Source organism: Triturus cristatus, chromosome 4_1, assembly GCF_964204655.1.
Source record: "Triturus cristatus chromosome 4_1, aTriCri1.1, whole genome shotgun sequence".
In the NCBI taxonomy this organism is placed as follows: domain Eukaryota; kingdom Metazoa; phylum Chordata; class Amphibia; order Caudata; family Salamandridae; genus Triturus; species Triturus cristatus.
In genome coordinates this window covers 107291143-107317603 of record NC_140585.1, presented here as the reverse complement: position 1 = coordinate 107317603, position 26461 = coordinate 107291143, and the positions used below count along the sequence as shown (strand labels likewise).

Below are 26461 nucleotides of genomic sequence, written 5' to 3'. Positions count from 1 at the left end.
GCTCTAAGAACTGGTGACTTTGAGAGGGAGCTGCAGGTAATGTTCATGATTTTCATCGATCTGCTCCTGATCCCCACCCCCACAACCTTTCTTGAGCGAGAGATAATTACAGCGCTGAAAGATACTTCAGCCACTCCTTCGATAGCTCAGTTGGTAGAGCGGAGGACTGTAGCATAAAGTCAGACATCCTTAGGTCGCTGGTTCAAATCCGGCTCGAAGGATTTTTTGCTTCGATTTCCATATCTTTCACTTTTATTCAAACAATACCTTCCATTGATTATGATCGAGACTTTGCAGTCCCTGGGTTTCAGGGATTCCTTGCATCCATCAAACAGCTCGAGTGCAAAAGTGGGGATGTAGCTCAGTGGTAGAGCGCATGCTTTGCATGTATGAGGTCCCGGGTTCAATCCCCGGCATCTCCAGGAGCCTCTGTTCCTTATCTTGGCTTTTTTCCAGAAGGCTAGCCTGCCATCATGCAGAAAGAAGAAGTTTGTCATGCAGTTGGGGTGAGAGCCCCACTTAAATAGTCAGACATTTGCTTTGGAAAAATCTTTGAACTAGGCATAGTTTGCGCATTTCAAGAAAATCGGAGAATTTTGCATTCCAAAAGAAGGAAATAAATGCCCTCTCTGAGGATCGAACTCAGGACCTTCAGATTATGAGACTGACGCGCTGCCTACTGCGCTAAGAAGGCTGTATATAGGCATCTGTACATAAGACCATGAAGATCATCCAGGTACAAGGCTGAAGGATTTTCCTGACTGACATTGTATACTGCAGAGTCGAATGGGGTGATGTGGCCGTCGGTTCAATGCAGGGTTTCCAATCATACAGTCAAACCTTGCAGAAGTGGGGATGTAGCTCAGTGGTAGAGCGCATGCTTTGCATGTATGAGGCCCCGGGTTCAATCCCCGGCATCTCCAGACTTTTGCCATGCTTACCTTGGATTTTGGGCCGAAAGCTAGGCTGGCATCATGATGAAGGAAGAGATATGTCCTCCAACCGGGATGAGGACCCCGCTTAATCTGTCAGACGTTTGCCTTGAAAAATCCCATGAAATGGGGCTATCTCATTTTTGATGATTATAGATCAAAAGAATCCTACTTGTTGAAGACATCAAAGTGATGATTCATCTTGACAACCATAATGCTTTGATGATAGAAATCTGTCGCATCTCTCTTGATCATTGGTAAGGGTTCTTCTTCTAAACCAGAGACTCTTTACAGTAGCTTTTAGAAAAACGGAATATTTTGTTTATCTCAATCACCTTCAATCTACAGATTTTTCCGTTCTCTTTCCTTTTGAAAATGCATCCAAAATGCACGTTCTTGATGCTGGGTGCGTAGTAATGACTCCCATAACTTTCTGTCATTTCTTTCATGGTTCCGCGCAGCCATCCATTTGCCACCAATGCTGCCCAAGGTCTTTGTATCAAAGTTCCTTTCCTTTCTGTAAAATTGAAATTTGGAGCACCCCTGCTTATCCCCAAGCCAAGACAGAACATGAACTTTGGTCTGAAATCCTCCTTTGGGGTGATAAGACGTACCTTACAGTGTGCTCTAAGAACTGGTGACTTTGAGAGGGAGCTGCAGGTAATGTTCATGATTTTCATCGATCTGCTCCTGATCCCCACCCCCACAACCTTTCTTGAGCGAGAGATAATTACAGCGCTGAAAGATACTTCAGCCACTCCTTCGATAGCTCAGTTGGTAGAGCGGAGGACTGTAGCATAAAGTCAGACATCCTTAGGTCGCTGGTTCAAATCCGGCTCGAAGGATTTTGTGCTTCGATTTCCATATATTTCACTTTTATTCAAACAATACCTTCCATTGATTATGATCGAGACTTTGCAGTCCCTGGGTTTCAGGGATTCCTTGCATCCATCAAACAGCTCGAGTGCAAAAGTGGGGATGTAGCTCAGTGGTAGAGCGCATGCTTCGCATGTATGAGGTCCCGGGTTCAATCCCCGGCATCTCCAGGAGCCTCTGTTCCTTATCTTGGCTTTTTTCCAGAAGGCTAGCCTGCCATCATGCAGAAAGAAGAAGTTTGTCATGCAGTTGGGGTGAGAGCCCCACTTAAATAGTCAGACATTTGCTTTGGAAAAATCTTTGAACTAGGCATAGTTTGCGCATTTCAAGAAAATCGGAGAATTTTGCATTCCAAAAGAAGGAAATAAATGCCCTCTCTGAGGATCGAACTCAGGACCTTCAGATTATGAGACTGACGCGCTGCCTACTGCGCTAAGAAGGCTGTATATAGGCATCTGTACATAAGACCATGAAGATCATCCAGGTACAAGGCTGAAGGATTTTCCTGACTGACATTGTATACTGCAGAGTCGAATGGGGTGATGTGGCCGTCGGTTCAATGCAGGGTTTCCAATCATACAGTCAAACCTTGCAGAAGTGGGGATGTAGCTCAGTGGTAGAGCGCATGCTTTGCATGTATGAGGCCCCGGGTTCAATCCCCGGCATCTCCAGACTTTTGCCATGCTTACCTTGGATTTTGGGCCGAAAGCTAGGCTGGCATCATGATGAAGGAAGAGATATGTCCTCCAACCGGGATGAGGACCCCGCTTAATCTGTCAGACGTTTGCCTTGAAAAATCCCATGAAATGGGGCTATCTCATTTTTGATGATTATAGATCAAAAGAATCCTACTTGTTGAAGACATCAAAGTGATGATTCATCTTGACAACCATAATGCTTTGATGATAGAAATCTGTCGCATCTCTCTTGATCATTGGTAAGGGTTCTTCTTCTAAACCAGAGACTCTTTACAGTAGCTTTTAGAAAAACGGAATATTTTGTTTATCTCAATCACCTTCAATCTACAGATTTTTCCGTTCTCTTTCCTTTTGAAAATGCATCCAAAATGCACGTTCTTGATGCTGGGTGCGTAGTAATGACTCCCATAACTTTCTGTCATTTCTTTCATGGTTCCGCGCAGCCATCCATTTGCCACCAATGCTGCCCAAGGTCTTTGTATCAAAGTTCCTTTCCTTTCTGTAAAATTGAAATTTGGAGCACCCCTGCTTATCCCCAAGCCAAGACAGAACATGAACTTTGGTCTGAAATCCTCCTTTGGGGTGATAAGACGTACCTTACAGTGTGCTCTAAGAACTGGTGACTTTGAGAGGGAGCTGCAGGTAATGTTCATGATTTTCATCGATCTGCTCCTGATCCCCACCCCCACAACCTTTCTTGAGCGAGAGATAATTACAGCGCTGAAAGATACTTCAGCCACTCCTTCGATAGCTCAGTTGGTAGAGCGGAGGACTGTAGCATAAAGTCAGACATCCTTAGGTCGCTGGTTCAAATCCGGCTCGAAGGATTTTGTGCTTCGATTTCCATATATTTCACTTTTATTCAAACAATACCTTCCATTGATTATGATCGAGACTTTGCAGTCCCTGGGTTTCAGGGATTCCTTGCATCCATCAAACAGCTCGAGTGCAAAAGTGGGGATGTAGCTCAGTGGTAGAGCGCATGCTTCGCATGTATGAGGTCCCGGGTTCAATCCCCGGCATCTCCAGGAGCCTCTGTTCCTTATCTTGGCTTTTTTCCAGAAGGCTAGCCTGCCATCATGCAGAAAGAAGAAGTTTGTCATGCAGTTGGGGTGAGAGCCCCACTTAAATAGTCAGACATTTGCTTTGGAAAAATCTTTGAACTAGGCATAGTTTGCGCATTTCAAGAAAATCGGAGAATTTTGCATTCCAAAAGAAGGAAATAAATGCCCTCTCTGAGGATCGAACTCAGGACCTTCAGATTATGAGACTGACGCGCTGCCTACTGCGCTAAGAAGGCTGTATATAGGCATCTGTACATAAGACCATGAAGATCATCCAGGTACAAGGCTGAAGGATTTTCCTGACTGACATTGTATACTGCAGAGTCGAATGGGGTGATGTGGCCGTCGGTTCAATGCAGGGTTTCCAATCATACAGTCAAACCTTGCAGAAGTGGGGATGTAGCTCAGTGGTAGAGCGCATGCTTTGCATGTATGAGGCCCCGGGTTCAATCCCCGGCATCTCCAGACTTTTGCCATGCTTACCTTGGATTTTGGGCCGAAAGCTAGGCTGGCATCATGATGAAGGAAGAGATATGTCCTCCAACCGGGATGAGGACCCCGCTTAATCTGTCAGACGTTTGCCTTGAAAAATCCCATGAAATGGGGCTATCTCATTTTTGATGATTATAGATCAAAAGAATCCTACTTGTTGAAGACATCAAAGTGATGATTCATCTTGACAACCATAATGCTTTGATGATAGAAATCTGTCGCATCTCTCTTGATCATTGGTAAGGGTTCTTCTTCTAAACCAGAGACTCTTTACAGTAGCTTTTAGAAAAACGGAATATTTTGTTTATCTCAATCACCTTCAATCTACAGATTTTTCCTTTCTCTTTCCTTTTGAAAATGCATCCAAAATGCACGTTCTTGATGCTGGGTGCGTAGTAATGACTCCCATAACTTTCTGTCATTTCTTTCATGGTTCCGCGCAGCCATCCATTTGCCACCAATGCTGCCCAAGGTCTTTGTATCAAAGTTCCTTTCCTTTCTGTAAAATTGAAATTTGGAGCACCCCTGCTTATCCCCAAGCCAAGACAGAACATGAACTTTGGTCTGAAATCCTCCTTTGGGGTGATAAGACGTACCTTACAGTGTGCTCTAAGAACTGGTGACTTTGAGAGGGAGCTGCAGGTAATGTTCATGATTTTCATCGATCTGCTCCTGATCCCCACCCCCACAACCTTTCTTGAGCGAGAGATAATTACAGCGCTGAAAGATACTTCAGCCACTCCTTCGATAGCTCAGTTGGTAGAGCGGAGGACTGTAGCATAAAGTCAGACATCCTTAGGTCGCTGGTTCAAATCCGGCTCGAAGGATTTTTTGCTTCGATTTCCATATCTTTCACTTTTATTCAAACAATACCTTCCATTGATTATGATCGAGACTTTGCAGTCCCTGGGTTTCAGGGATTCCTTGCATCCATCAAACAGCTCGAGTGCAAAAGTGGGGATGTAGCTCAGTGGTAGAGCGCATGCTTTGCATGTATGAGGTCCCGGGTTCAATCCCCGGCATCTCCAGGAGCCTCTGTTCCTTATCTTGGCTTTTTTCCAGAAGGCTAGCCTGCCATCATGCAGAAAGAAGAAGTTTGTCATGCAGTTGGGGTGAGAGCCCCACTTAAATAGTCAGACATTTGCTTTGGAAAAATCTTTGAACTAGGCATAGTTTGCGCATTTCAAGAAAATCGGAGAATTTTGCATTCCAAAAGAAGGAAATAAATGCCCTCTCTGAGGATCGAACTCAGGACCTTCAGATTATGAGACTGACGCGCTGCCTACTGCGCTAAGAAGGCTGTATATAGGCATCTGTACATAAGACCATGAAGATCATCCAGGTACAAGGCTGAAGGATTTTCCTGACTGACATTGTATTCTGCAGAGTCGAATGGGGTGATGTGGCCGTCGGTTCAATGCAGGGTTTCCAATCATACAGTCAAACCTTGCAGAAGTGGGGATGTAGCTCAGTGGTAGAGCGCATGCTTTGCATGTATGAGGCCCCGGGTTCAATCCCCGGCATCTCCAGACTTTTGCCATGCTTACCTTGGATTTTGGGCCGAAAGCTAGGCTGGCATCATGATGAAGGAAGAGATATGTCCTCCAACCGGGATGAGGACCCCGCTTAATCTGTCAGACGTTTGCCTTGAAAAATCCCATGAAATGGGGCTATCTCATTTTTGATGATTATAGATCAAAAGAATCCTACTTGTTGAAGACATCAAAGTGATGATTCATCTTGACAACCATAATGCTTTGATGATAGAAATCTGTCGCATCTCTCTTGATCATTGGTAAGGGTTCTTCTTCTAAACCAGAGACTCTTTACAGTAGCTTTTAGAAAAACGGAATATTTTGTTTATCTCAATCACCTTCAATCTACAGATTTTTCCGTTCTCTTTCCTTTTGAAAATGCATCCAAAATGCACGTTCTTGATGCTGGGTGCGTAGTAATGACTCCCATAACTTTCTGTCATTTCTTTCATGGTTCCGCGCAGCCATCCATTTGCCACCAATGCTGCCCAAGGTCTTTGTATCAAAGTTCCTTTCCTTTCTGTAAAATTGAAATTTGGAGCACCCCTGCTTATCCCCAAGCCAAGACAGAACATGAACTTTGGTCTGAAATCCTCCTTTGGGGTGATAAGACGTACCTTACAGTGTGCTCTAAGAACTGGTGACTTTGAGAGGGAGCTGCAGGTAATGTTCATGATTTTCATCGATCTGCTCCTGATCCCCACCCCCACAACCTTTCTTGAGCGAGAGATAATTACAGCGCTGAAAGATACTTCAGCCACTCCTTCGATAGCTCAGTTGGTAGAGCGGAGGACTGTAGCATAAAGTCAGACATCCTTAGGTCGCTGGTTCAAATCCGGCTCGAAGGATTTTGTGCTTCGATTTCCATATATTTCACTTTTATTCAAACAATACCTTCCATTGATTATGATCGAGACTTTGCAGTCCCTGGGTTTCAGGGATTCCTTGCATCCATCAAACAGCTCGAGTGCAAAAGTGGGGATGTAGCTCAGTGGTAGAGCGCATGCTTCGCATGTATGAGGTCCCGGGTTCAATCCCCGGCATCTCCAGGAGCCTCTGTTCCTTATCTTGGCTTTTTTCCAGAAGGCTAGCCTGCCATCATGCAGAAAGAAGAAGTTTGTCATGCAGTTGGGGTGAGAGCCCCACTTAAATAGTCAGACATTTGCTTTGGAAAAATCTTTGAACTAGGCATAGTTTGCGCATTTCAAGAAAATCGGAGAATTTTGCATTCCAAAAGAAGGAAATAAATGCCCTCTCTGAGGATCGAACTCAGGACCTTCAGATTATGAGACTGACGCGCTGCCTACTGCGCTAAGAAGGCTGTATATAGGCATCTGTACATAAGACCATGAAGATCATCCAGGTACAAGGCTGAAGGATTTTCCTGACTGACATTGTATACTGCAGAGTCGAATGGGGTGATGTGGCCGTCGGTTCAATGCAGGGTTTCCAATCATACAGTCAAACCTTGCAGAAGTGGGGATGTAGCTCAGTGGTAGAGCGCATGCTTTGCATGTATGAGGCCCCGGGTTCAATCCCCGGCATCTCCAGACTTTTGCCATGCTTACCTTGGATTTTGGGCCGAAAGCTAGGCTGGCATCATGATGAAGGAAGAGATATGTCCTCCAACCGGGATGAGGACCCCGCTTAATCTGTCAGACGTTTGCCTTGAAAAATCCCATGAAATGGGGCTATCTCATTTTTGATGATTATAGATCAAAAGAATCCTACTTGTTGAAGACATCAAAGTGATGATTCATCTTGACAACCATAATGCTTTGATGATAGAAATCTGTCGCATCTCTCTTGATCATTGGTAAGGGTTCTTCTTCTAAACCAGAGACTCTTTACAGTAGCTTTTAGAAAAACGGAATATTTTGTTTATCTCAATCACCTTCAATCTACAGATTTTTCCTTTCTCTTTCCTTTTGAAAATGCATCCAAAATGCACGTTCTTGATGCTGGGTGCGTAGTAATGACTCCCATAACTTTCTGTCATTTCTTTCATGGTTCCGCGCAGCCATCCATTTGCCACCAATGCTGCCCAAGGTCTTTGTATCAAAGTTCCTTTCCTTTCTGTAAAATTGAAATTTGGAGCACCCCTGCTTATCCCCAAGCCAAGACAGAACATGAACTTTGGTCTGAAATCCTCCTTTGGGGTGATAAGACGTACCTTACAGTGTGCTCTAAGAACTGGTGACTTTGAGAGGGAGCTGCAGGTAATGTTCATGATTTTCATCGATCTGCTCCTGATCCCCACCCCCACAACCTTTCTTGAGCGAGAGATAATTACAGCGCTGAAAGATACTTCAGCCACTCCTTCGATAGCTCAGTTGGTAGAGCGGAGGACTGTAGCATAAAGTCAGACATCCTTAGGTCGCTGGTTCAAATCCGGCTCGAAGGATTTTTTGCTTCGATTTCCATATCTTTCACTTTTATTCAAACAATACCTTCCATTGATTATGATCGAGACTTTGCAGTCCCTGGGTTTCAGGGATTCCTTGCATCCATCAAACAGCTCGAGTGCAAAAGTGGGGATGTAGCTCAGTGGTAGAGCGCATGCTTTGCATGTATGAGGTCCCGGGTTCAATCCCCGGCATCTCCAGGAGCCTCTGTTCCTTATCTTGGCTTTTTTCCAGAAGGCTAGCCTGCCATCATGCAGAAAGAAGAAGTTTGTCATGCAGTTGGGGTGAGAGCCCCACTTAAATAGTCAGACATTTGCTTTGGAAAAATCTTTGAACTAGGCATAGTTTGCGCATTTCAAGAAAATCGGAGAATTTTGCATTCCAAAAGAAGGAAATAAATGCCCTCTCTGAGGATCGAACTCAGGACCTTCAGATTATGAGACTGACGCGCTGCCTACTGCGCTAAGAAGGCTGTATATAGGCATCTGTACATAAGACCATGAAGATCATCCAGGTACAAGGCTGAAGGATTTTCCTGACTGACATTGTATACTGCAGAGTCGAATGGGGTGATGTGGCCGTCGGTTCAATGCAGGGTTTCCAATCATACAGTCAAACCTTGCAGAAGTGGGGATGTAGCTCAGTGGTAGAGCGCATGCTTTGCATGTATGAGGCCCCGGGTTCAATCCCCGGCATCTCCAGACTTTTGCCATGCTTACCTTGGATTTTGGGCCGAAAGCTAGGCTGGCATCATGATGAAGGAAGAGATATGTCCTCCAACCGGGATGAGGACCCCGCTTAATCTGTCAGACGTTTGCCTTGAAAAATCCCATGAAATGGGGCTATCTCATTTTTGATGATTATAGATCAAAAGAATCCTACTTGTTGAAGACATCAAAGTGATGATTCATCTTGACAACCATAATGCTTTGATGATAGAAATCTGTCGCATCTCTCTTGATCATTGGTAAGGGTTCTTCTTCTAAACCAGAGACTCTTTACAGTAGCTTTTAGAAAAACGGAATATTTTGTTTATCTCAATCACCTTCAATCTACAGATTTTTCCGTTCTCTTTCCTTTTGAAAATGCATCCAAAATGCACTTTCTTGATGCTGGGTGCGTAGTAATGACTCCCATAACTTTCTGTCATTTCTTTCATGGTTCCGCGCAGCCATCCATTTGCCACCAATGCTGCCCAAGGTCTTTGTATCAAAGTTCCTTTCCTTTCTGTAAAATTGAAATTTGGAGCACCCCTGCTTATCCCCAAGCCAAGACAGAACATGAACTTTGGTCTGAAATCCTCCTTTGGGGTGATAAGACGTACCTTACAGTGTGCTCTAAGAACTGGTGACTTTGAGAGGGAGCTGCAGGTAATGTTCATGATTTTCATCGATCTGCTCCTGATCCCCACCCCCACAACCTTTCTTGAGCGAGAGATAATTACAGCGCTGAAAGATACTTCAGCCACTCCTTCGATAGCTCAGTTGGTAGAGCGGAGGACTGTAGCATAAAGTCAGACATCCTTAGGTCGCTGGTTCAAATCCGGCTCGAAGGATTTTTTGCTTCGATTTCCATATCTTTCACTTTTATTCAAACAATACCTTCCATTGATTATGATCGAGACTTTGCAGTCCCTGGGTTTCAGGGATTCCTTGCATCCATCAAACAGCTCGAGTGCAAAAGTGGGGATGTAGCTCAGTGGTAGAGCGCATGCTTTGCATGTATGAGGTCCCGGGTTCAATCCCCGGCATCTCCAGGAGCCTCTGTTCCTTATCTTGGCTTTTTTCCAGAAGGCTAGCCTGCCATCATGCAGAAAGAAGAAGTTTGTCATGCAGTTGGGGTGAGAGCCCCACTTAAATAGTCAGACATTTGCTTTGGAAAAATCTTTGAACTAGGCATAGTTTGCGCATTTCAAGAAAATCGGAGAATTTTGCATTCCAAAAGAAGGAAATAAATGCCCTCTCTGAGGATCGAACTCAGGACCTTCAGATTATGAGACTGACGCGCTGCCTACTGCGCTAAGAAGGCTGTATATAGGCATCTGTACATAAGACCATGAAGATCATCCAGGTACAAGGCTGAAGGATTTTCCTGACTGACATTGTATACTGCAGAGTCGAATGGGGTGATGTGGCCGTCGGTTCAATGCAGGGTTTCCAATCATACAGTCAAACCTTGCAGAAGTGGGGATGTAGCTCAGTGGTAGAGCGCATGCTTTGCATGTATGAGGCCCCGGGTTCAATCCCCGGCATCTCCAGACTTTTGCCATGCTTACCTTGGATTTTGGGCCGAAAGCTAGGCTGGCATCATGATGAAGGAAGAGATATGTCCTCCAACCGGGATGAGGACCCCGCTTAATCTGTCAGACGTTTGCCTTGAAAAATCCCATGAAATGGGGCTATCTCATTTTTGATGATTATAGATCAAAAGAATCCTACTTGTTGAAGACATCAAAGTGATGATTCATCTTGACAACCATAATGCTTTGATGATAGAAATCTGTCGCATCTCTCTTGATCATTGGTAAGGGTTCTTCTTCTAAACCAGAGACTCTTTACAGTAGCTTTTAGAAAAACGGAATATTTTGTTTATCTCAATCACCTTCAATCTACAGATTTTTCCGTTCTCTTTCCTTTTGAAAATGCATCCAAAATGCACGTTCTTGATGCTGGGTGCGTAGTAATGACTCCCATAACTTTCTGTCATTTCTTTCATGGTTCCGCGCAGCCATCCATTTGCCACCAATGCTGCCCAAGGTCTTTGTATCAAAGTTCCTTTCCTTTCTGTAAAATTGAAATTTGGAGCACCCCTGCTTATCCCCAAGCCAAGACAGAACATGAACTTTGGTCTGAAATCCTCCTTTGGGGTGATAAGACGTACCTTACAGTGTGCTCTAAGAACTGGTGACTTTGAGAGGGAGCTGCAGGTAATGTTCATGATTTTCATCGATCTGCTCCTGATCCCCACCCCCACAACCTTTCTTGAGCGAGAGATAATTACAGCGCTGAAAGATACTTCAGCCACTCCTTCGATAGCTCAGTTGGTAGAGCGGAGGACTGTAGCATAAAGTCAGACATCCTTAGGTCGCTGGTTCAAATCCGGCTCGAAGGATTTTTTGCTTCGATTTCCATATCTTTCACTTTTATTCAAACAATACCTTCCATTGATTATGATCGAGACTTTGCAGTCCCTGGGTTTCAGGGATTCCTTGCATCCATCAAACAGCTCGAGTGCAAAAGTGGGGATGTAGCTCAGTGGTAGAGCGCATGCTTTGCATGTATGAGGTCCCGGGTTCAATCCCCGGCATCTCCAGGAGCCTCTGTTCCTTATCTTGGCTTTTTTCCAGAAGGCTAGCCTGCCATCATGCAGAAAGAAGAAGTTTGTCATGCAGTTGGGGTGAGAGCCCCACTTAAATAGTCAGACATTTGCTTTGGAAAAATCTTTGAACTAGGCATAGTTTGCGCATTTCAAGAAAATCGGAGAATTTTGCATTCCAAAAGAAGGAAATAAATGCCCTCTCTGAGGATCGAACTCAGGACCTTCAGATTATGAGACTGACGCGCTGCCTACTGCGCTAAGAAGGCTGTATATAGGCATCTGTACATAAGACCATGAAGATCATCCAGGTACAAGGCTGAAGGATTTTCCTGACTGACATTGTATACTGCAGAGTCGAATGGGGTGATGTGGCCGTCGGTTCAATGCAGGGTTTCCAATCATACAGTCAAACCTTGCAGAAGTGGGGATGTAGCTCAGTGGTAGAGCGCATGCTTTGCATGTATGAGGCCCCGGGTTCAATCCCCGGCATCTCCAGACTTTTGCCATGCTTACCTTGGATTTTGGGCCGAAAGCTAGGCTGGCATCATGATGAAGGAAGAGATATGTCCTCCAACCGGGATGAGGACCCCGCTTAATCTGTCAGACGTTTGCCTTGAAAAATCCCATGAAATGGGGCTATCTCATTTTTGATGATTATAGATCAAAAGAATCCTACTTGTTGAAGACATCAAAGTGATGATTCATCTTGACAACCATAATGCTTTGATGATAGAAATCTGTCGCATCTCTCTTGATCATTGGTAAGGGTTCTTCTTCTAAACCAGAGACTCTTTACAGTAGCTTTTAGAAAAACGGAATATTTTGTTTATCTCAATCACCTTCAATCTACAGATTTTTCCGTTCTCTTTCCTTTTGAAAATGCATCCAAAATGCACGTTCTTGATGCTGGGTGCGTAGTAATGACTCCCATAACTTTCTGTCATTTCTTTCATGGTTCCGCGCAGCCATCCATTTGCCACCAATGCTGCCCAAGGTCTTTGTATCAAAGTTCCTTTCCTTTCTGTAAAATTGAAATTTGGAGCACCCCTGCTTATCCCCAAGCCAAGACAGAACATGAACTTTGGTCTGAAATCCTCCTTTGGGGTGATAAGACGTACCTTACAGTGTGCTCTAAGAACTGGTGACTTTGAGAGGGAGCTGCAGGTAATGTTCATGATTTTCATCGATCTGCTCCTGATCCCCACCCCCACAACCTTTCTTGAGCGAGAGATAATTACAGCGCTGAAAGATACTTCAGCCACTCCTTCGATAGCTCAGTTGGTAGAGCGGAGGACTGTAGCATAAAGTCAGACATCCTTAGGTCGCTGGTTCAAATCCGGCTCGAAGGATTTTGTGCTTCGATTTCCATATATTTCACTTTTATTCAAACAATACCTTCCATTGATTATGATCGAGACTTTGCAGTCCCTGGGTTTCAGGGATTCCTTGCATCCATCAAACAGCTCGAGTGCAAAAGTGGGGATGTAGCTCAGTGGTAGAGCGCATGCTTCGCATGTATGAGGTCCCGGGTTCAATCCCCGGCATCTCCAGGAGCCTCTGTTCCTTATCTTGGCTTTTTTCCAGAAGGCTAGCCTGCCATCATGCAGAAAGAAGAAGTTTGTCATGCAGTTGGGGTGAGAGCCCCACTTAAATAGTCAGACATTTGCTTTGGAAAAATCTTTGAACTAGGCATAGTTTGCGCATTTCAAGAAAATCGGAGAATTTTGCATTCCAAAAGAAGGAAATAAATGCCCTCTCTGAGGATCGAACTCAGGACCTTCAGATTATGAGACTGACGCGCTGCCTACTGCGCTAAGAAGGCTGTATATAGGCATCTGTACATAAGACCATGAAGATCATCCAGGTACAAGGCTGAAGGATTTTCCTGACTGACATTGTATACTGCAGAGTCGAATGGGGTGATGTGGCCGTCGGTTCAATGCAGGGTTTCCAATCATACAGTCAAACCTTGCAGAAGTGGGGATGTAGCTCAGTGGTAGAGCGCATGCTTTGCATGTATGAGGCCCCGGGTTCAATCCCCGGCATCTCCAGACTTTTGCCATGCTTACCTTGGATTTTGGGCCGAAAGCTAGGCTGGCATCATGATGAAGGAAGAGATATGTCCTCCAACCGGGATGAGGACCCCGCTTAATCTGTCAGACGTTTGCCTTGAAAAATCCCATGAAATGGGGCTATCTCATTTTTGATGATTATAGATCAAAAGAATCCTACTTGTTGAAGACATCAAAGTGATGATTCATCTTGACAACCATAATGCTTTGATGATAGAAATCTGTCGCATCTCTCTTGATCATTGGTAAGGGTTCTTCTTCTAAACCAGAGACTCTTTACAGTAGCTTTTAGAAAAACGGAATATTTTGTTTATCTCAATCACCTTCAATCTACAGATTTTTCCGTTCTCTTTCCTTTTGAAAATGCATCCAAAATGCACTTTCTTGATGCTGGGTGCGTAGTAATGACTCCCATAACTTTCTGTCATTTCTTTCATGGTTCCGCGCAGCCATCCATTTGCCACCAATGCTGCCCAAGGTCTTTGTATCAAAGTTCCTTTCCTTTCTGTAAAATTGAAATTTGGAGCACCCCTGCTTATCCCCAAGCCAAGACAGAACATGAACTTTGGTCTGAAATCCTCCTTTGGGGTGATAAGACGTACCTTACAGTGTGCTCTAAGAACTGGTGACTTTGAGAGGGAGCTGCAGGTAATGTTCATGATTTTCATCGATCTGCTCCTGATCCCCACCCCCACAACCTTTCTTGAGCGAGAGATAATTACAGCGCTGAAAGATACTTCAGCCACTCCTTCGATAGCTCAGTTGGTAGAGCGGAGGACTGTAGCATAAAGTCAGACATCCTTAGGTCGCTGGTTCAAATCCGGCTCGAAGGATTTTTTGCTTCGATTTCCATATCTTTCACTTTTATTCAAACAATACCTTCCATTGATTATGATCGAGACTTTGCAGTCCCTGGGTTTCAGGGATTCCTTGCATCCATCAAACAGCTCGAGTGCAAAAGTGGGGATGTAGCTCAGTGGTAGAGCGCATGCTTTGCATGTATGAGGTCCCGGGTTCAATCCCCGGCATCTCCAGGAGCCTCTGTTCCTTATCTTGGCTTTTTTCCAGAAGGCTAGCCTGCCATCATGCAGAAAGAAGAAGTTTGTCATGCAGTTGGGGTGAGAGCCCCACTTAAATAGTCAGACATTTGCTTTGGAAAAATCTTTGAACTAGGCATAGTTTGCGCATTTCAAGAAAATCGGAGAATTTTGCATTCCAAAAGAAGGAAATAAATGCCCTCTCTGAGGATCGAACTCAGGACCTTCAGATTATGAGACTGACGCGCTGCCTACTGCGCTAAGAAGGCTGTATATAGGCATCTGTACATAAGACCATGAAGATCATCCAGGTACAAGGCTGAAGGATTTTCCTGACTGACATTGTATACTGCAGAGTCGAATGGGGTGATGTGGCCGTCGGTTCAATGCAGGGTTTCCAATCATACAGTCAAACCTTGCAGAAGTGGGGATGTAGCTCAGTGGTAGAGCGCATGCTTTGCATGTATGAGGCCCCGGGTTCAATCCCCGGCATCTCCAGACTTTTGCCATGCTTACCTTGGATTTTGGGCCGAAAGCTAGGCTGGCATCATGATGAAGGAAGAGATATGTCCTCCAACCGGGATGAGGACCCCGCTTAATCTGTCAGACGTTTGCCTTGAAAAATCCCATGAAATGGGGCTATCTCATTTTTGATGATTATAGATCAAAAGAATCCTACTTGTTGAAGACATCAAAGTGATGATTCATCTTGACAACCATAATGCTTTGATGATAGAAATCTGTCGCATCTCTCTTGATCATTGGTAAGGGTTCTTCTTCTAAACCAGAGACTCTTTACAGTAGCTTTTAGAAAAACGGAATATTTTGTTTATCTCAATCACCTTCAATCTACAGATTTTTCCGTTCTCTTTCCTTTTGAAAATGCATCCAAAATGCACGTTCTTGATGCTGGGTGCGTAGTAATGACTCCCATAACTTTCTGTCATTTCTTTCATGGTTCCGCGCAGCCATCCATTTGCCACCAATGCTGCCCAAGGTCTTTGTATCAAAGTTCCTTTCCTTTCTGTAAAATTGAAATTTGGAGCACCCCTGCTTATCCCCAAGCCAAGACAGAACATGAACTTTGGTCTGAAATCCTCCTTTGGGGTGATAAGACGTACCTTACAGTGTGCTCTAAGAACTGGTGACTTTGAGAGGGAGCTGCAGGTAATGTTCATGATTTTCATCGATCTGCTCCTGATCCCCACCCCCACAACCTTTCTTGAGCGAGAGATAATTACAGCGCTGAAAGACACTTCAGCCACTCCTTCGATAGCTCAGTTGGTAGAGCGGAGGACTGTAGCATAAAGTCAGACATCCTTAGGTCGCTGGTTCAAATCCGGCTCGAAGGATTTTTTGCTTCGATTTCCATATCTTTCACTTTTATTCAAACAATACCTTCCATTGATTATGATCGAGACTTTGCAGTCCCTGGGTTTCAGGGATTCCTTGCATCCATCAAACAGCTCGAGTGCAAAAGTGGGGATGTAGCTCAGTGGTAGAGCGCATGCTTTGCATGTATGAGGTCCCGGGGTTCAATCCCCGGCATCTCCAGGAGCCTCTGTTCCTTATCTTGGCTTTTTTCCAGAAGGCTAGCCTGCCATCATGCAGAAAGAAGAAGTTTGTCATGCAGTTGGGGTGAGAGCCCCACTTAAATAGTCAGACATTTGCTTTGGAAAAATCTTTGAACTAGGCATAGTTTGCGCATTTCAAGAAAATCGGAGAATTTTGCATTCCAAAAGAAGGAAATAAATGCCCTCTCTGAGGATCGAACTCAGGACCTTCAGATTATGAGACTGACGCGCTGCCTACTGCGCTAAGAAGGCTGTATATAGGCATCTGTACATAAGACCATGAAGATCATCCAGGTACAAGGCTGAAGGATTTTCCTGACTGACATTGTATACTGCAGAGTCGAATGGGGTGATGTGGCCGTCGGTTCAATGCAGGGTTTCCAATCATACAGTCAAACCTTGCAGAAGTGGGGATGTAGCTCAGTGGTAGAGCGCATGCTTTGCATGTATGAGGCCCCGGGTTCAATCCCCGGCATCTCCAGACTTTTGCCATGCTTACCTTGGATTTTGGGCCGAAAGCTAGGCTGGCATCATGATTAGGGGTGGGCGGAATTTGCGGAATTAACCTTCGCAAATTATCGCGAGAATGTTTAAAATTATCGCAAACAAGCAGAAATATCGCGAAGATGCGGAAGTTTTTTTCCGGCATGTTCGCGCGATTTTCTGCATGGTTGCGGGTCGCCAACTTACCCATGTGGCTGCTTGCGGGCGCGGCCATCTTGTTTTGAGTTGTTCTCGCGGTGCATGATCGCGAGAAGAAAGACGTGATCGCGCGACGCATGACGTCACTGCGGGCGCGAACTGTCGCGAGACAGCGCAAATGGCTAAAAACAATACAACATCTCATGGAGAACGCGACCGGATCAAGAAAACTTGTCGGCGAACGCAGGGATTCAGGTAAGGCGATCGCGCGCGCGCGAGAATGTATCATTTTACAGCGCGAGCAAGAAACAAATTATCGCCAAGCTGCGGAAACCGGAATTTTTGACATTTTCGCGCTCTCCGCGGAACGCAAAAATGTCAAATTATCGCAATTTCCGCGAACGGAACGAAATTTTTGCCCAGGCCTAATCATGATGAAGGAAGAGATATGTCCTCCAACCGGGATGAGGACCCCGCTTAATCTGTCAGACGTTTGCCTTGAAAAATCCCATGAAATGGGGCTATCTCATTTTTGATGATTATAGATCAAAAGAATCCTACTTGTTGAAGACATCAAAGTGATGATTCATCTTGACAACCATAATGCTTTGATGATAGAAATCTGTCGCATCTCTCTTGATCATTGGTAAGGGTTCTTCTTCTAAACCAGAGACTCTTTACAGTAGCTTTTAGAAAAACGGAATATTTTGTTTATCTCAATCACCTTCAATCTACAGATTTTTCCGTTCTCTTTCCTTTTGAAAATGCATCCAAAATGCACTTTCTTGATGCTGGGTGCGTAGTAATGACTCCCATAACTTTCTGTCATTTCTTTCATGGTTCCGCGCAGCCATCCATTTGCCACCAATGCTGCCCAAGGTCTTTGTATCAAAGTTCCTTTCCTTTCTGTAAAATTGAAATTTGGAGCACCCCTGCTTATCCCCAAGCCAAGACAGAACATGAACTTTGGTCTGAAATCCTCCTTTGGGGTGATAAGACGTACCTTACAGTGTGCTCTAAGAACTGGTGACTTTGAGAGGGAGCTGCAGGTAATGTTCATGATTTTCATCGATCTGCTCCTGATCCCCACCCCCACAACCTTTCTTGAGCGAGAGATAATTACAGCGCTGAAAGATACTTCAGCCACTCCTTCGATAGCTCAGTTGGTAGAGCGGAGGACTGTAGCATAAAGTCAGACATCCTTAGGTCGCTGGTTCAAATCCGGCTCGAAGGATTTTGTGCTTCGATTTCCATATATTTCACTTTTATTCAAACAATACCTTCCATTGATTATGATCGAGACTTTGCAGTCCCTGGGTTTCAGGGATTCCTTGCATCCATCAAACAGCTCGAGTGCAAAAGTGGGGATGTAGCTCAGTGGTAGAGCGCATGCTTTGCATGTATGAGGTCCCGGGTTCAATCCCCGGCATCTCCAGGAGCCTCTGTTCCTTATCTTGGCTTTTTTCCAGAAGGCTAGCCTGCCATCATGCAGAAAGAAGAAGTTTGTCATGCAGTTGGGGTGAGAGCCCCACTTAAATAGTCAGACATTTGCTTTGGAAAAATCTTTGAACTAGGCATAGTTTGCGCATTTCAAGAAAATCGGAGAATTTTGCATTCCAAAAGAAGGAAATAAATGCCCTCTCTGAGGATCGAACTCAGGACCTTCAGATTATGAGACTGACGCGCTGCCTACTGCGCTAAGAAGGCTGTATATAGGCATCTGTACATAAGACCATGAAGATCATCCAGGTACAAGGCTGAAGGATTTTCCTGACTGACATTGTATACTGCAGAGTCGAATGGGGTGATGTGGCCGTCGGTTCAATGCAGGGTTTCCAATCATACAGTCAAACCTTGCAGAAGTGGGGATGTAGCTCAGTGGTAGAGCGCATGCTTTGCATGTATGAGGCCCCGGGTTCAATCCCCGGCATCTCCAGACTTTTGCCATGCTTACCTTGGATTTTGGGCCGAAAGCTAGGCTGGCATCATGATGAAGGAAGAGATATGTCCTCCAACCGGGATGAGGACCCCGCTTAATCTGTCAGACGTTTGCCTTGAAAAATCCCATGAAATGGGGCTATCTCATTTTTGATGATTATAGATCAAAAGAATCCTACTTGTTGAAGACATCAAAGTGATGATTCATCTTGACAACCATAATGCTTTGATGATAGAAATCTGTCGCATCTCTCTTGATCATTGGTAAGGGTTCTTCTTCTAAACCAGAGACTCTTTACAGTAGCTTTTAGAAAAACGGAATATTTTGTTTATCTCAATCACCTTCAATCTACAGATTTTTCCGTTCTCTTTCCTTTTGAAAATGCATCCAAAATGCACGTTCTTGATGCTGGGTGCGTAGTAATGACTCCCATAACTTTCTGTCATTTCTTTCATGGTTCCGCGCAGCCATCCATTTGCCACCAATGCTGCCCAAGGTCTTTGTATCAAAGTTCCTTTCCTTTCTGTAAAATTGAAATTTGGAGCACCCCTGCTTATCCCCAAGCCAAGACAGAACATGAACTTTGGTCTGAAATCCTCCTTTGGGGTGATAAGACGTACCTTACAGTGTGCTCTAAGAACTGGTGACTTTGAGAGGGAGCTGCAGGTAATGTTCATGATTTTCATCGATCTGCTCCTGATCCCCACCCCCACAACCTTTCTTGAGCGAGAGATAATTACAGCGCTGAAAGACACTTCAGCCACTCCTTCGATAGCTCAGTTGGTAGAGCGGAGGACTGTAGCATAAAGTCAGACATCCTTAGGTCGCTGGTTCAAATCCGGCTCGAAGGATTTTTTGCTTCGATTTCCATATCTTTCACTTTTATTCAAACAATACCTTCCATTGATTATGATCGAGACTTTGCAGTCCCTGGGTTTCAGGGATTCCTTGCATCCATCAAACAGCTCGAGTGCAAAAGTGGGGATGTAGCTCAGTGGTAGAGCGCATGCTTTGCATGTATGAGGTCCCGGGTTCAATCCCTGGCATCTCCAGGAGCCTCTGTTCCTTATCTTGGCTTTTTTCCAGAAGGCTAGCCTGCCATCATGCAGAAAGAAGAAGTTTGTCATGCAGTTGGGGTGAGAGCCCCACTTAAATAGTCAGACATTTGCTTTGGAAAAATCTTTGAACTAGGCATAGTTTGCGCATTTCAAGAAAATCGGAGAATTTTGCATTCCAAAAGAAGGAAATAAATGCCCTCTCTGAGGATCGAACTCAGGACCTTCAGATTATGAGACTGACGCGCTGCCTACTGCGCTAAGAAGGCTGTATATAGGCATCTGTACATAAGACCATGAAGATCATCCAGGTACAAGGCTGAAGGATTTTCCTGACTGACATTGTATACTGCAGAGTCGAATGGGGTGATGTGGCCGTCGGTTCAATGCAGGGTTTCCAATCATACAGTCAAACCTTGCAGAAGTGGGGATGTAGCTCAGTGGTAGAGCGCATGCTTTGCATGTATGAGGCCCCGGGTTCAATCCCCGGCATCTCCAGACTTTTGCCATGCTTACCTTGGATTTTGGGCCGAAAGCTAGGCTGGCATCATGATGAAGGAAGAGATATGTCCTCCAACCGGGATGAGGACCCCGCTTAATCTGTCAGACGTTTGCCTTGAAAAATCCCATGAAATGGGGCTATCTCATTTTTGATGATTATAGATCAAAAGAATCCTACTTGTTGAAGACATCAAAGTGATGATTCATCTTGACAACCATAATGCTTTGATGATAGAAATCTGTCGCATCTCTCTTGATCATTGGTAAGGGTTCTTCTTCTAAACCAGAGACTCTTTACAGTAGCTTTTAGAAAAACGGAATATTTTGTTTATCTCAATCACCTTCAATCTACAGATTTTTCCGTTCTCTTTCCTTTTGAAAATGCATCCAAAATGCACGTTCTTGATGCTGGGTGCGTAGTAATGACTCCCATAACTTTCTGTCATTTCTTTCATGGTTCCGCGCAGCCATCCATTTGCCACCAATGCTGCCCAAGGTCTTTGTATCAAAGTTCCTTTCCTTTCTGTAAAATTGAAATTTGGAGCACCCCTGCTTATCCCCAAGCCAAGACAGAACATGAACTTTGGTCTGAAATCCTCCTTTGGGGTGATAAGACGTACCTTACAGTGTGCTCTAAGAACTGGTGACTTTGAGAGGGAGCTGCAGGTAATGTTCATGATTTTCATCGATCTGCTCCTGATCCCCACCCCCACAACCTTTCTTGAGCGAGAGATAATTACAGCGCTGAAAGATACTTCAGCCACTCCTTCGATAGCTCAGTTGGTAGAGCGGAGGACTGTAGCATAAAGTCAGACATCCTTAGGTCGCTGGTTCAAATCCGGCTCGAAGGATTTTTTGCTTCGATTTCCATATCTTTCACTTTTATTCAAACAATACCTTCCATTGATTATGATCGAGACTTTGCAGTCCCTGGGTTTCAGGGATTCCTTGCATCCATCAAACAGCTCGAGTGCAAAAGTGGGGATGTAGCTCAGTGGTAGAGCGCATGCTTTGCATGTATGAGGTCCCGGGTTCAATCCCCGGCATCTCCAGGAGCCTCTGTTCCTTATCTTGGCTTTTTTCCAGAAGGCTAGCCTGCCATCATGCAGAAAGAAGAAGTTTGTCATGCAGTTGGGGTGAGAGCCCCACTTAAATAGTCAGACATTTGCTTTGGAAAAATCTTTGAACTAGGCATAGTTTGCGCATTTCAAGAAAATCGGAGAATTTTGCATTCCAAAAGAAGGAAATAAATGCCCTCTCTGAGGATCGAACTCAGGACCTTCAGATTATGAGACTGACGCGCTGCCTACTGCGCTAAGAAGGCTGTATATAGGCATCTGTACATAAGACCATGAAGATCATCCAGGTACAAGGCTGAAGGATTTTCCTGACTGACATTGTATACTGCAGAGTCGAATGGGGTGATGTGGCCGTCGGTTCAATGCAGGGTTTCCAATCATACAGTCAAACCTTGCAGAAGTGGGGATGTAGCTCAGTGGTAGAGCGCATGCTTTGCATGTATGAGGCCCCGGGTTCAATCCCCGGCATCTCCAGACTTTTGCCATGCTTACCTTGGATTTTGGGCCGAAAGCTAGGCTGGCATCATGATGAAGGAAGAGATATGTCCTCCAACCGGGATGAGGACCCCGCTTAATCTGTCAGACGTTTGCCTTGAAAAATCCCATGAAATGGGGCTATCTCATTTTTGATGATTATAGATCAAAAGAATCCTACTTGTTGAAGACATCAAAGTGATGATTCATCTTGACAACCATAATGCTTTGATGATAGAAATCTGTCGCATCTCTCTTGATCATTGGTAAGGGTTCTTCTTCTAAACCAGAGACTCTTTACAGTAGCTTTTAGAAAAACGGAATATTTTGTTTATCTCAATCACCTTCAATCTACAGATTTTTCCGTTCTCTTTCCTTTTGAAAATGCATCCAAAATGCACGTTCTTGATGCTGGGTGCGTAGTAATGACTCCCATAACTTTCTGTCATTTCTTTCATGGTTCCGCGCAGCCATCCATTTGCCACCAATGCTGCCCAAGGTCTTTGTATCAAAGTTCCTTTCCTTTCTGTAAAATTGAAATTTGGAGCACCCCTGCTTATCCCCAAGCCAAGACAGAACATGAACTTTGGTCTGAAATCCTCCTTTGGGGTGATAAGACGTACCTTACAGTGTGCTCTAAGAACTGGTGACTTTGAGAGGGAGCTGCAGGTAATGTTCATGATTTTCATCGATCTGCTCCTGATCCCCACCCCCACAACCTTTCTTGAGCGAGAGATAATTACAGCGCTGAAAGATACTTCAGCCACTCCTTCGATAGCTCAGTTGGTAGAGCGGAGGACTGTAGCATAAAGTCAGACATCCTTAGGTCGCTGGTTCAAATCCGGCTCGAAGGATTTTTTGCTTCGATTTCCATATCTTTCACTTTTATTCAAACAATACCTTCCATTGATTATGATCGAGACTTTGCAGTCCCTGGGTTTCAGGGATTCCTTGCATCCATCAAACAGCTCGAGTGCAAAAGTGGGGATGTAGCTCAGTGGTAGAGCGCATCCTTTGCATGTATGAGGTCCCGGGTTCAATCCCTGGCATCTCCAGGAGCCTCTGTTCCTTATCTTGGCTTTTTTCCAGAAGGCTAGCCTGCCATCATGCAGAAAGAAGAAGTTTGTCATGCAGTTGGGGTGAGAGCCCCACTTAAATAGTCAGACATTTGCTTTGGAAAAATCTTTGAACTATGCATAGTTTGCGCATTTCAAGAAAATCGGAGAATTTTGCATTCCAAAAGAAGGAAATAAATGCCCTCTCTGAGGATCGAACTCAGGACCTTCAGATTATGAGACTGACGCGCTGCCTACTGCGCTAAGAAGGCTGTATATAGGCATCTGTACATAAGACCATGAAGATCATCCAGGTACAAGGCTGAAGGATTTTCCTGACTGACATTGTATACTGCAGAGTCGAATGGGGTGATGTGGCCGTCGGTTCAATGCAGGGTTTCCAATCATACAGTCAAACCTTGCAGAAGTGGGGATGTAGCTCAGTGGTAGAGCGCATGCTTTGCATGTATGAGGCCCCGGGTTCAATCCCCGGCATCTCCAGACTTTTGCCATGCTTACCTTGGATTTTGGGCCGAAAGCTAGGCTGGCATCATGATGAAGGAAGAGATATGTCCTCCAACCGGGATGAGGACCCCGCTTAATCTGTCAGACGTTTGCCTTGAAAAATCCCATGAAATGGGGCTATCTCATTTTTGATGATTATAGATCAAAAGAATCCTACTTGTTGAAGACATCAAAGTGATGATTCATCTTGACAACCATAATGCTTTGATGATAGAAATCTGTCGCATCTCTCTTGATCATTGGTAAGGGTTCTTCTTCTAAACCAGAGACTCTTTACAGTAGCTTTTAGAAAAACGGAATATTTTGTTTATCTCAATCACCTTCAATCTACAGATTTTTCCGTTCTCTTTCCTTTTGAAAATGCATCCAAAATGCACGTTCTTGATGCTGGGTGCGTAGTAATGACTCCCATAACTTTCTGTCATTTCTTTCATGGTTCCGCGCAGCCATCCATTTGCCACCAATGCTGCCCAAGGTCTTTGTATCAAAGTTCCTTTCCTTTCTGTAAAATTGAAATTTGGAGCACCCCTGCTTATCCCCAAGCCAAGACAGAACATGAACTTTGGTCTGAAATCCTCCTTTGGGGTGATAAGACGTACCTTACAGTGTGCTCTAAGAACTGGTGACTTTGAGAGGGAGCTGCAGGTAATGTTCATGATTTTCATCGATCTGCTCCTGATCCCCACCCCCACAACCTTTCTTGAGCGAGAGATAATTACAGCGCTGAAAGATACTTCAGCCACTCCTTCGATAGCTCAGTTGGTAGAGCGGAGGACTGTAGCATAAAGTCAGACATCCTTAGGTCGCTGGTTCAAATCCGGCTCGAAGGATTTTTTGCTTCGATTTCCATATCTTTCACTTTTATTCAAACAATACCTTCCATTGATTATGATCGAGACTTTGCAGTCCCTGGGTTTCAGGGATTCCTTGCATCCATCAAACAGCTCGAGTGCAAAAGTGGGGATGTAGCTCAGTGGTAGAGCGCATGCTTTGCATGTATGAGGTCCCGGGTTCAATCCCCGGCATCTCCAGGAGCCTCTGTTCCTTATCTTGGCTTTTTTCCAGAAGGCTAGCCTGCCATCATGCAGAAAGAAGAAGTTTGTCATGCAGTTGGGGTGAGAGCCCCACTTAAATAGTCAGACATTTGCTTTGGAAAAATCTTTGAACTAGGCATAGTTTGCGCATTTCAAGAAAATCGGAGAATTTTGCATTCCAAAAGAAGGAAATAAATGCCCTCTCTGAGGATCGAACTCAGGACCTTCAGATTATGAGACTGACGCGCTGCCTACTGCGCTAAGAAGGCTGTATATAGGCATCTGTACATAAGACCATGAAGATCATCCAGGTACAAGGCTGAAGGATTTTCCTGACTGACATTGTATACTGCAGAGTCGAATGGGGTGATGTGGCCGTCGGTTCAATGCAGGGTTTCCAATCATACAGTCAAACCTTGCAGAAGTGGGGATGTAGCTCAGTGGTAGAGCGCATGCTTTGCATGTATGAGGCCCCGGGTTCAATCCCCGGCATCTCCAGACTTTTGCCATGCTTACCTTGGATTTTGGGCCGAAAGCTAGGCTGGCATCATGATTAGGGGTGGGCGGAATTTGCGGAATTAACCTTCGCAAATTATCGCGAGAATGTTTAAAATTATCGCAAACAAGCAGAAATATCGCGAAGATGCGGAAGTTTTTTTCCGGCATGTTCGCGCGATTTTCTGCATGGTTGCGGGTCGCCAACTTACCCATGTGGCTGCTTGCGGGCGCGGCCATCTTGTTTTGAGTTGTTCTCGCGGTGCATGATCGCGAGAAGAAAGACGTGATCGCGCGACGCATGACGTCACTGCGGGCGCGAACTGTCGCGAGACAGCGCAAATGGCTAAAAACAATACAACATCTCATGGAGAACGCGACCGGATCAAGAAAACTTGTCGGCGAACGCAGGGATTCAGGTAAGGCGATCGCGCGCGCGCGAGAATGTATCATTTTACAGCGCGAGCAAGAAACAAATTATCGCCAAGCTGCGGAAACCGGAATTTTTGACATTTTCGCGCTCTCCGCGGAACGCAAAAATGTCAAATTATCGCAATTTCCGCGAACGGAACGAAATTTTTGCCCAGGCCTAATCATGATGAAGGAAGAGATATGTCCTCCAACCGGGATGAGGACCCCGCTTAATCTGTCAGACGTTTGCCTTGAAAAATCCCATGAAATGGGGCTATCTCATTTTTGATGATTATAGATCAAAAGAATCCTACTTGTTGAAGACATCAAAGTGATGATTCATCTTGACAACCATAATGCTTTGATGATAGAAATCTGTCGCATCTCTCTTGATCATTGGTAAGGGTTCTTCTTCTAAACCAGAGACTCTTTACAGTAGCTTTTAGAAAAACGGAATATTTTGTTTATCTCAATCACCTTCAATCTACAGATTTTTCCGTTCTCTTTCCTTTTGAAAATGCATCCAAAATGCACTTTCTTGATGCTGGGTGCGTAGTAATGACTCCCATAACTTTCTGTCATTTCTTTCATGGTTCCGCGCAGCCATCCATTTGCCACCAATGCTGCCCAAGGTCTTTGTATCAAAGTTCCTTTCCTTTCTGTAAAATTGAAATTTGGAGCACCCCTGCTTATCCCCAAGCCAAGACAGAACATGAACTTTGGTCTGAAATCCTCCTTTGGGGTGATAAGACGTACCTTACAGTGTGCTCTAAGAACTGGTGACTTTGAGAGGGAGCTGCAGGTAATGTTCATGATTTTCATCGATCTGCTCCTGATCCCCACCCCCACAACCTTTCTTGAGCGAGAGATAATTACAGCGCTGAAAGATACTTCAGCCACTCCTTCGATAGCTCAGTTGGTAGAGCGGAGGACTGTAGCATAAAGTCAGACATCCTTAGGTCGCTGGTTCAAATCCGGCTCGAAGGATTTTGTGCTTCGATTTCCATATATTTCACTTTTATTCAAACAATACCTTCCATTGATTATGATCGAGACTTTGCAGTCCCTGGGTTTCAGGGATTCCTTGCATCCATCAAACAGCTCGAGTGCAAAAGTGGGGATGTAGCTCAGTGGTAGAGCGCATGCTTTGCATGTATGAGGTCCCGGGTTCAATCCCCGGCATCTCCAGGAGCCTCTGTTCCTTATCTTGGCTTTTTTCCAGAAGGCTAGCCTGCCATCATGCAGAAA

General features: G+C 44.7%; 63 non-coding genes across 63 annotated transcripts; 47 read left to right on the top strand and 16 right to left on the bottom strand.

The window, feature by feature from the left end:
- Window positions 1–135: 135 nt before the first annotated feature.
- TRNAY-GUA (transfer RNA tyrosine (anticodon GUA)) lies at window positions 136–221 on the top strand. The gene is given in 2 exon segments: window positions 136–172; window positions 186–221. It is a non-coding gene; the product is annotated as a tRNA-Tyr (tRNA).
- Window positions 222–350: 129 nt separating this feature from the next.
- On the top strand, window positions 351–422 carry TRNAA-UGC (transfer RNA alanine (anticodon UGC)). Its single transcript has one exon. It is a non-coding gene; the product is annotated as a tRNA-Ala (tRNA).
- Window positions 423–621: 199 nt separating this feature from the next.
- TRNAM-CAU (transfer RNA methionine (anticodon CAU)) lies at window positions 622–694 on the bottom strand. Its single transcript has one exon. It is a non-coding gene; the product is annotated as a tRNA-Met (tRNA).
- A 157-nt stretch (window positions 695–851) lies between these two features.
- On the top strand, window positions 852–923 carry TRNAA-UGC (transfer RNA alanine (anticodon UGC)). Its single transcript has one exon. It is a non-coding gene; the product is annotated as a tRNA-Ala (tRNA).
- Window positions 924–1691: 768 nt separating this feature from the next.
- TRNAY-GUA (transfer RNA tyrosine (anticodon GUA)) lies at window positions 1692–1777 on the top strand. Its single transcript is given in 2 exon segments — window positions 1692–1728; window positions 1742–1777. It is a non-coding gene; the product is annotated as a tRNA-Tyr (tRNA).
- A 129-nt stretch (window positions 1778–1906) lies between these two features.
- TRNAA-CGC (transfer RNA alanine (anticodon CGC)) lies at window positions 1907–1978 on the top strand. The gene has a single exon. It is a non-coding gene; the product is annotated as a tRNA-Ala (tRNA).
- A 199-nt stretch (window positions 1979–2177) lies between these two features.
- Window positions 2178–2250, bottom strand: TRNAM-CAU (transfer RNA methionine (anticodon CAU)). Its single transcript has one exon. It is a non-coding gene; the product is annotated as a tRNA-Met (tRNA).
- Window positions 2251–2407: 157 nt separating this feature from the next.
- TRNAA-UGC (transfer RNA alanine (anticodon UGC)) lies at window positions 2408–2479 on the top strand. Its single transcript has one exon. It is a non-coding gene; the product is annotated as a tRNA-Ala (tRNA).
- Window positions 2480–3247: 768 nt separating this feature from the next.
- On the top strand, window positions 3248–3333 carry TRNAY-GUA (transfer RNA tyrosine (anticodon GUA)). The gene is given in 2 exon segments: window positions 3248–3284; window positions 3298–3333. It is a non-coding gene; the product is annotated as a tRNA-Tyr (tRNA).
- Window positions 3334–3462: 129 nt separating this feature from the next.
- On the top strand, window positions 3463–3534 carry TRNAA-CGC (transfer RNA alanine (anticodon CGC)). The gene has a single exon. It is a non-coding gene; the product is annotated as a tRNA-Ala (tRNA).
- A 199-nt stretch (window positions 3535–3733) lies between these two features.
- Window positions 3734–3806, bottom strand: TRNAM-CAU (transfer RNA methionine (anticodon CAU)). Its single transcript has one exon. It is a non-coding gene; the product is annotated as a tRNA-Met (tRNA).
- Window positions 3807–3963: 157 nt separating this feature from the next.
- TRNAA-UGC (transfer RNA alanine (anticodon UGC)) lies at window positions 3964–4035 on the top strand. Its single transcript has one exon. It is a non-coding gene; the product is annotated as a tRNA-Ala (tRNA).
- A 768-nt stretch (window positions 4036–4803) lies between these two features.
- On the top strand, window positions 4804–4889 carry TRNAY-GUA (transfer RNA tyrosine (anticodon GUA)). Its single transcript is given in 2 exon segments — window positions 4804–4840; window positions 4854–4889. It is a non-coding gene; the product is annotated as a tRNA-Tyr (tRNA).
- A 129-nt stretch (window positions 4890–5018) lies between these two features.
- Window positions 5019–5090, top strand: TRNAA-UGC (transfer RNA alanine (anticodon UGC)). The gene has a single exon. It is a non-coding gene; the product is annotated as a tRNA-Ala (tRNA).
- A 199-nt stretch (window positions 5091–5289) lies between these two features.
- On the bottom strand, window positions 5290–5362 carry TRNAM-CAU (transfer RNA methionine (anticodon CAU)). Its single transcript has one exon. It is a non-coding gene; the product is annotated as a tRNA-Met (tRNA).
- A 157-nt stretch (window positions 5363–5519) lies between these two features.
- Window positions 5520–5591, top strand: TRNAA-UGC (transfer RNA alanine (anticodon UGC)). Its single transcript has one exon. It is a non-coding gene; the product is annotated as a tRNA-Ala (tRNA).
- A 768-nt stretch (window positions 5592–6359) lies between these two features.
- Window positions 6360–6445, top strand: TRNAY-GUA (transfer RNA tyrosine (anticodon GUA)). The gene is given in 2 exon segments: window positions 6360–6396; window positions 6410–6445. It is a non-coding gene; the product is annotated as a tRNA-Tyr (tRNA).
- Window positions 6446–6574: 129 nt separating this feature from the next.
- On the top strand, window positions 6575–6646 carry TRNAA-CGC (transfer RNA alanine (anticodon CGC)). Its single transcript has one exon. It is a non-coding gene; the product is annotated as a tRNA-Ala (tRNA).
- Window positions 6647–6845: 199 nt separating this feature from the next.
- On the bottom strand, window positions 6846–6918 carry TRNAM-CAU (transfer RNA methionine (anticodon CAU)). Its single transcript has one exon. It is a non-coding gene; the product is annotated as a tRNA-Met (tRNA).
- A 157-nt stretch (window positions 6919–7075) lies between these two features.
- Window positions 7076–7147, top strand: TRNAA-UGC (transfer RNA alanine (anticodon UGC)). Its single transcript has one exon. It is a non-coding gene; the product is annotated as a tRNA-Ala (tRNA).
- Window positions 7148–7915: 768 nt separating this feature from the next.
- Window positions 7916–8001, top strand: TRNAY-GUA (transfer RNA tyrosine (anticodon GUA)). Its single transcript is given in 2 exon segments — window positions 7916–7952; window positions 7966–8001. It is a non-coding gene; the product is annotated as a tRNA-Tyr (tRNA).
- A 129-nt stretch (window positions 8002–8130) lies between these two features.
- Window positions 8131–8202, top strand: TRNAA-UGC (transfer RNA alanine (anticodon UGC)). Its single transcript has one exon. It is a non-coding gene; the product is annotated as a tRNA-Ala (tRNA).
- A 199-nt stretch (window positions 8203–8401) lies between these two features.
- On the bottom strand, window positions 8402–8474 carry TRNAM-CAU (transfer RNA methionine (anticodon CAU)). The gene has a single exon. It is a non-coding gene; the product is annotated as a tRNA-Met (tRNA).
- Window positions 8475–8631: 157 nt separating this feature from the next.
- On the top strand, window positions 8632–8703 carry TRNAA-UGC (transfer RNA alanine (anticodon UGC)). Its single transcript has one exon. It is a non-coding gene; the product is annotated as a tRNA-Ala (tRNA).
- A 768-nt stretch (window positions 8704–9471) lies between these two features.
- TRNAY-GUA (transfer RNA tyrosine (anticodon GUA)) lies at window positions 9472–9557 on the top strand. The gene is given in 2 exon segments: window positions 9472–9508; window positions 9522–9557. It is a non-coding gene; the product is annotated as a tRNA-Tyr (tRNA).
- A 129-nt stretch (window positions 9558–9686) lies between these two features.
- Window positions 9687–9758, top strand: TRNAA-UGC (transfer RNA alanine (anticodon UGC)). Its single transcript has one exon. It is a non-coding gene; the product is annotated as a tRNA-Ala (tRNA).
- A 199-nt stretch (window positions 9759–9957) lies between these two features.
- Window positions 9958–10030, bottom strand: TRNAM-CAU (transfer RNA methionine (anticodon CAU)). The gene has a single exon. It is a non-coding gene; the product is annotated as a tRNA-Met (tRNA).
- Window positions 10031–10187: 157 nt separating this feature from the next.
- Window positions 10188–10259, top strand: TRNAA-UGC (transfer RNA alanine (anticodon UGC)). Its single transcript has one exon. It is a non-coding gene; the product is annotated as a tRNA-Ala (tRNA).
- A 768-nt stretch (window positions 10260–11027) lies between these two features.
- Window positions 11028–11113, top strand: TRNAY-GUA (transfer RNA tyrosine (anticodon GUA)). Its single transcript is given in 2 exon segments — window positions 11028–11064; window positions 11078–11113. It is a non-coding gene; the product is annotated as a tRNA-Tyr (tRNA).
- A 129-nt stretch (window positions 11114–11242) lies between these two features.
- TRNAA-UGC (transfer RNA alanine (anticodon UGC)) lies at window positions 11243–11314 on the top strand. The gene has a single exon. It is a non-coding gene; the product is annotated as a tRNA-Ala (tRNA).
- A 199-nt stretch (window positions 11315–11513) lies between these two features.
- On the bottom strand, window positions 11514–11586 carry TRNAM-CAU (transfer RNA methionine (anticodon CAU)). The gene has a single exon. It is a non-coding gene; the product is annotated as a tRNA-Met (tRNA).
- A 157-nt stretch (window positions 11587–11743) lies between these two features.
- On the top strand, window positions 11744–11815 carry TRNAA-UGC (transfer RNA alanine (anticodon UGC)). Its single transcript has one exon. It is a non-coding gene; the product is annotated as a tRNA-Ala (tRNA).
- A 768-nt stretch (window positions 11816–12583) lies between these two features.
- On the top strand, window positions 12584–12669 carry TRNAY-GUA (transfer RNA tyrosine (anticodon GUA)). The gene is given in 2 exon segments: window positions 12584–12620; window positions 12634–12669. It is a non-coding gene; the product is annotated as a tRNA-Tyr (tRNA).
- A 129-nt stretch (window positions 12670–12798) lies between these two features.
- TRNAA-CGC (transfer RNA alanine (anticodon CGC)) lies at window positions 12799–12870 on the top strand. Its single transcript has one exon. It is a non-coding gene; the product is annotated as a tRNA-Ala (tRNA).
- Window positions 12871–13069: 199 nt separating this feature from the next.
- On the bottom strand, window positions 13070–13142 carry TRNAM-CAU (transfer RNA methionine (anticodon CAU)). The gene has a single exon. It is a non-coding gene; the product is annotated as a tRNA-Met (tRNA).
- A 157-nt stretch (window positions 13143–13299) lies between these two features.
- On the top strand, window positions 13300–13371 carry TRNAA-UGC (transfer RNA alanine (anticodon UGC)). The gene has a single exon. It is a non-coding gene; the product is annotated as a tRNA-Ala (tRNA).
- Window positions 13372–14139: 768 nt separating this feature from the next.
- TRNAY-GUA (transfer RNA tyrosine (anticodon GUA)) lies at window positions 14140–14225 on the top strand. Its single transcript is given in 2 exon segments — window positions 14140–14176; window positions 14190–14225. It is a non-coding gene; the product is annotated as a tRNA-Tyr (tRNA).
- Window positions 14226–14354: 129 nt separating this feature from the next.
- On the top strand, window positions 14355–14426 carry TRNAA-UGC (transfer RNA alanine (anticodon UGC)). The gene has a single exon. It is a non-coding gene; the product is annotated as a tRNA-Ala (tRNA).
- Window positions 14427–14625: 199 nt separating this feature from the next.
- TRNAM-CAU (transfer RNA methionine (anticodon CAU)) lies at window positions 14626–14698 on the bottom strand. Its single transcript has one exon. It is a non-coding gene; the product is annotated as a tRNA-Met (tRNA).
- Window positions 14699–14855: 157 nt separating this feature from the next.
- On the top strand, window positions 14856–14927 carry TRNAA-UGC (transfer RNA alanine (anticodon UGC)). The gene has a single exon. It is a non-coding gene; the product is annotated as a tRNA-Ala (tRNA).
- A 768-nt stretch (window positions 14928–15695) lies between these two features.
- On the top strand, window positions 15696–15781 carry TRNAY-GUA (transfer RNA tyrosine (anticodon GUA)). The gene is given in 2 exon segments: window positions 15696–15732; window positions 15746–15781. It is a non-coding gene; the product is annotated as a tRNA-Tyr (tRNA).
- Window positions 15782–16182: 401 nt separating this feature from the next.
- On the bottom strand, window positions 16183–16255 carry TRNAM-CAU (transfer RNA methionine (anticodon CAU)). The gene has a single exon. It is a non-coding gene; the product is annotated as a tRNA-Met (tRNA).
- Window positions 16256–16412: 157 nt separating this feature from the next.
- On the top strand, window positions 16413–16484 carry TRNAA-UGC (transfer RNA alanine (anticodon UGC)). The gene has a single exon. It is a non-coding gene; the product is annotated as a tRNA-Ala (tRNA).
- Window positions 16485–17793: 1309 nt separating this feature from the next.
- Window positions 17794–17879, top strand: TRNAY-GUA (transfer RNA tyrosine (anticodon GUA)). The gene is given in 2 exon segments: window positions 17794–17830; window positions 17844–17879. It is a non-coding gene; the product is annotated as a tRNA-Tyr (tRNA).
- Window positions 17880–18008: 129 nt separating this feature from the next.
- TRNAA-UGC (transfer RNA alanine (anticodon UGC)) lies at window positions 18009–18080 on the top strand. The gene has a single exon. It is a non-coding gene; the product is annotated as a tRNA-Ala (tRNA).
- A 199-nt stretch (window positions 18081–18279) lies between these two features.
- TRNAM-CAU (transfer RNA methionine (anticodon CAU)) lies at window positions 18280–18352 on the bottom strand. Its single transcript has one exon. It is a non-coding gene; the product is annotated as a tRNA-Met (tRNA).
- A 157-nt stretch (window positions 18353–18509) lies between these two features.
- Window positions 18510–18581, top strand: TRNAA-UGC (transfer RNA alanine (anticodon UGC)). The gene has a single exon. It is a non-coding gene; the product is annotated as a tRNA-Ala (tRNA).
- A 768-nt stretch (window positions 18582–19349) lies between these two features.
- On the top strand, window positions 19350–19435 carry TRNAY-GUA (transfer RNA tyrosine (anticodon GUA)). Its single transcript is given in 2 exon segments — window positions 19350–19386; window positions 19400–19435. It is a non-coding gene; the product is annotated as a tRNA-Tyr (tRNA).
- Window positions 19436–19835: 400 nt separating this feature from the next.
- Window positions 19836–19908, bottom strand: TRNAM-CAU (transfer RNA methionine (anticodon CAU)). The gene has a single exon. It is a non-coding gene; the product is annotated as a tRNA-Met (tRNA).
- A 157-nt stretch (window positions 19909–20065) lies between these two features.
- Window positions 20066–20137, top strand: TRNAA-UGC (transfer RNA alanine (anticodon UGC)). Its single transcript has one exon. It is a non-coding gene; the product is annotated as a tRNA-Ala (tRNA).
- Window positions 20138–20905: 768 nt separating this feature from the next.
- TRNAY-GUA (transfer RNA tyrosine (anticodon GUA)) lies at window positions 20906–20991 on the top strand. Its single transcript is given in 2 exon segments — window positions 20906–20942; window positions 20956–20991. It is a non-coding gene; the product is annotated as a tRNA-Tyr (tRNA).
- Window positions 20992–21120: 129 nt separating this feature from the next.
- Window positions 21121–21192, top strand: TRNAA-UGC (transfer RNA alanine (anticodon UGC)). Its single transcript has one exon. It is a non-coding gene; the product is annotated as a tRNA-Ala (tRNA).
- Window positions 21193–21391: 199 nt separating this feature from the next.
- TRNAM-CAU (transfer RNA methionine (anticodon CAU)) lies at window positions 21392–21464 on the bottom strand. Its single transcript has one exon. It is a non-coding gene; the product is annotated as a tRNA-Met (tRNA).
- Window positions 21465–21621: 157 nt separating this feature from the next.
- TRNAA-UGC (transfer RNA alanine (anticodon UGC)) lies at window positions 21622–21693 on the top strand. Its single transcript has one exon. It is a non-coding gene; the product is annotated as a tRNA-Ala (tRNA).
- Window positions 21694–22461: 768 nt separating this feature from the next.
- Window positions 22462–22547, top strand: TRNAY-GUA (transfer RNA tyrosine (anticodon GUA)). The gene is given in 2 exon segments: window positions 22462–22498; window positions 22512–22547. It is a non-coding gene; the product is annotated as a tRNA-Tyr (tRNA).
- A 400-nt stretch (window positions 22548–22947) lies between these two features.
- On the bottom strand, window positions 22948–23020 carry TRNAM-CAU (transfer RNA methionine (anticodon CAU)). Its single transcript has one exon. It is a non-coding gene; the product is annotated as a tRNA-Met (tRNA).
- Window positions 23021–23177: 157 nt separating this feature from the next.
- On the top strand, window positions 23178–23249 carry TRNAA-UGC (transfer RNA alanine (anticodon UGC)). Its single transcript has one exon. It is a non-coding gene; the product is annotated as a tRNA-Ala (tRNA).
- Window positions 23250–24017: 768 nt separating this feature from the next.
- Window positions 24018–24103, top strand: TRNAY-GUA (transfer RNA tyrosine (anticodon GUA)). The gene is given in 2 exon segments: window positions 24018–24054; window positions 24068–24103. It is a non-coding gene; the product is annotated as a tRNA-Tyr (tRNA).
- Window positions 24104–24232: 129 nt separating this feature from the next.
- Window positions 24233–24304, top strand: TRNAA-UGC (transfer RNA alanine (anticodon UGC)). The gene has a single exon. It is a non-coding gene; the product is annotated as a tRNA-Ala (tRNA).
- Window positions 24305–24503: 199 nt separating this feature from the next.
- TRNAM-CAU (transfer RNA methionine (anticodon CAU)) lies at window positions 24504–24576 on the bottom strand. The gene has a single exon. It is a non-coding gene; the product is annotated as a tRNA-Met (tRNA).
- A 157-nt stretch (window positions 24577–24733) lies between these two features.
- Window positions 24734–24805, top strand: TRNAA-UGC (transfer RNA alanine (anticodon UGC)). The gene has a single exon. It is a non-coding gene; the product is annotated as a tRNA-Ala (tRNA).
- A 1309-nt stretch (window positions 24806–26114) lies between these two features.
- TRNAY-GUA (transfer RNA tyrosine (anticodon GUA)) lies at window positions 26115–26200 on the top strand. The gene is given in 2 exon segments: window positions 26115–26151; window positions 26165–26200. It is a non-coding gene; the product is annotated as a tRNA-Tyr (tRNA).
- A 129-nt stretch (window positions 26201–26329) lies between these two features.
- On the top strand, window positions 26330–26401 carry TRNAA-UGC (transfer RNA alanine (anticodon UGC)). Its single transcript has one exon. It is a non-coding gene; the product is annotated as a tRNA-Ala (tRNA).
- The last annotated feature ends 60 nt before the right edge of the window (window positions 26402–26461 follow it).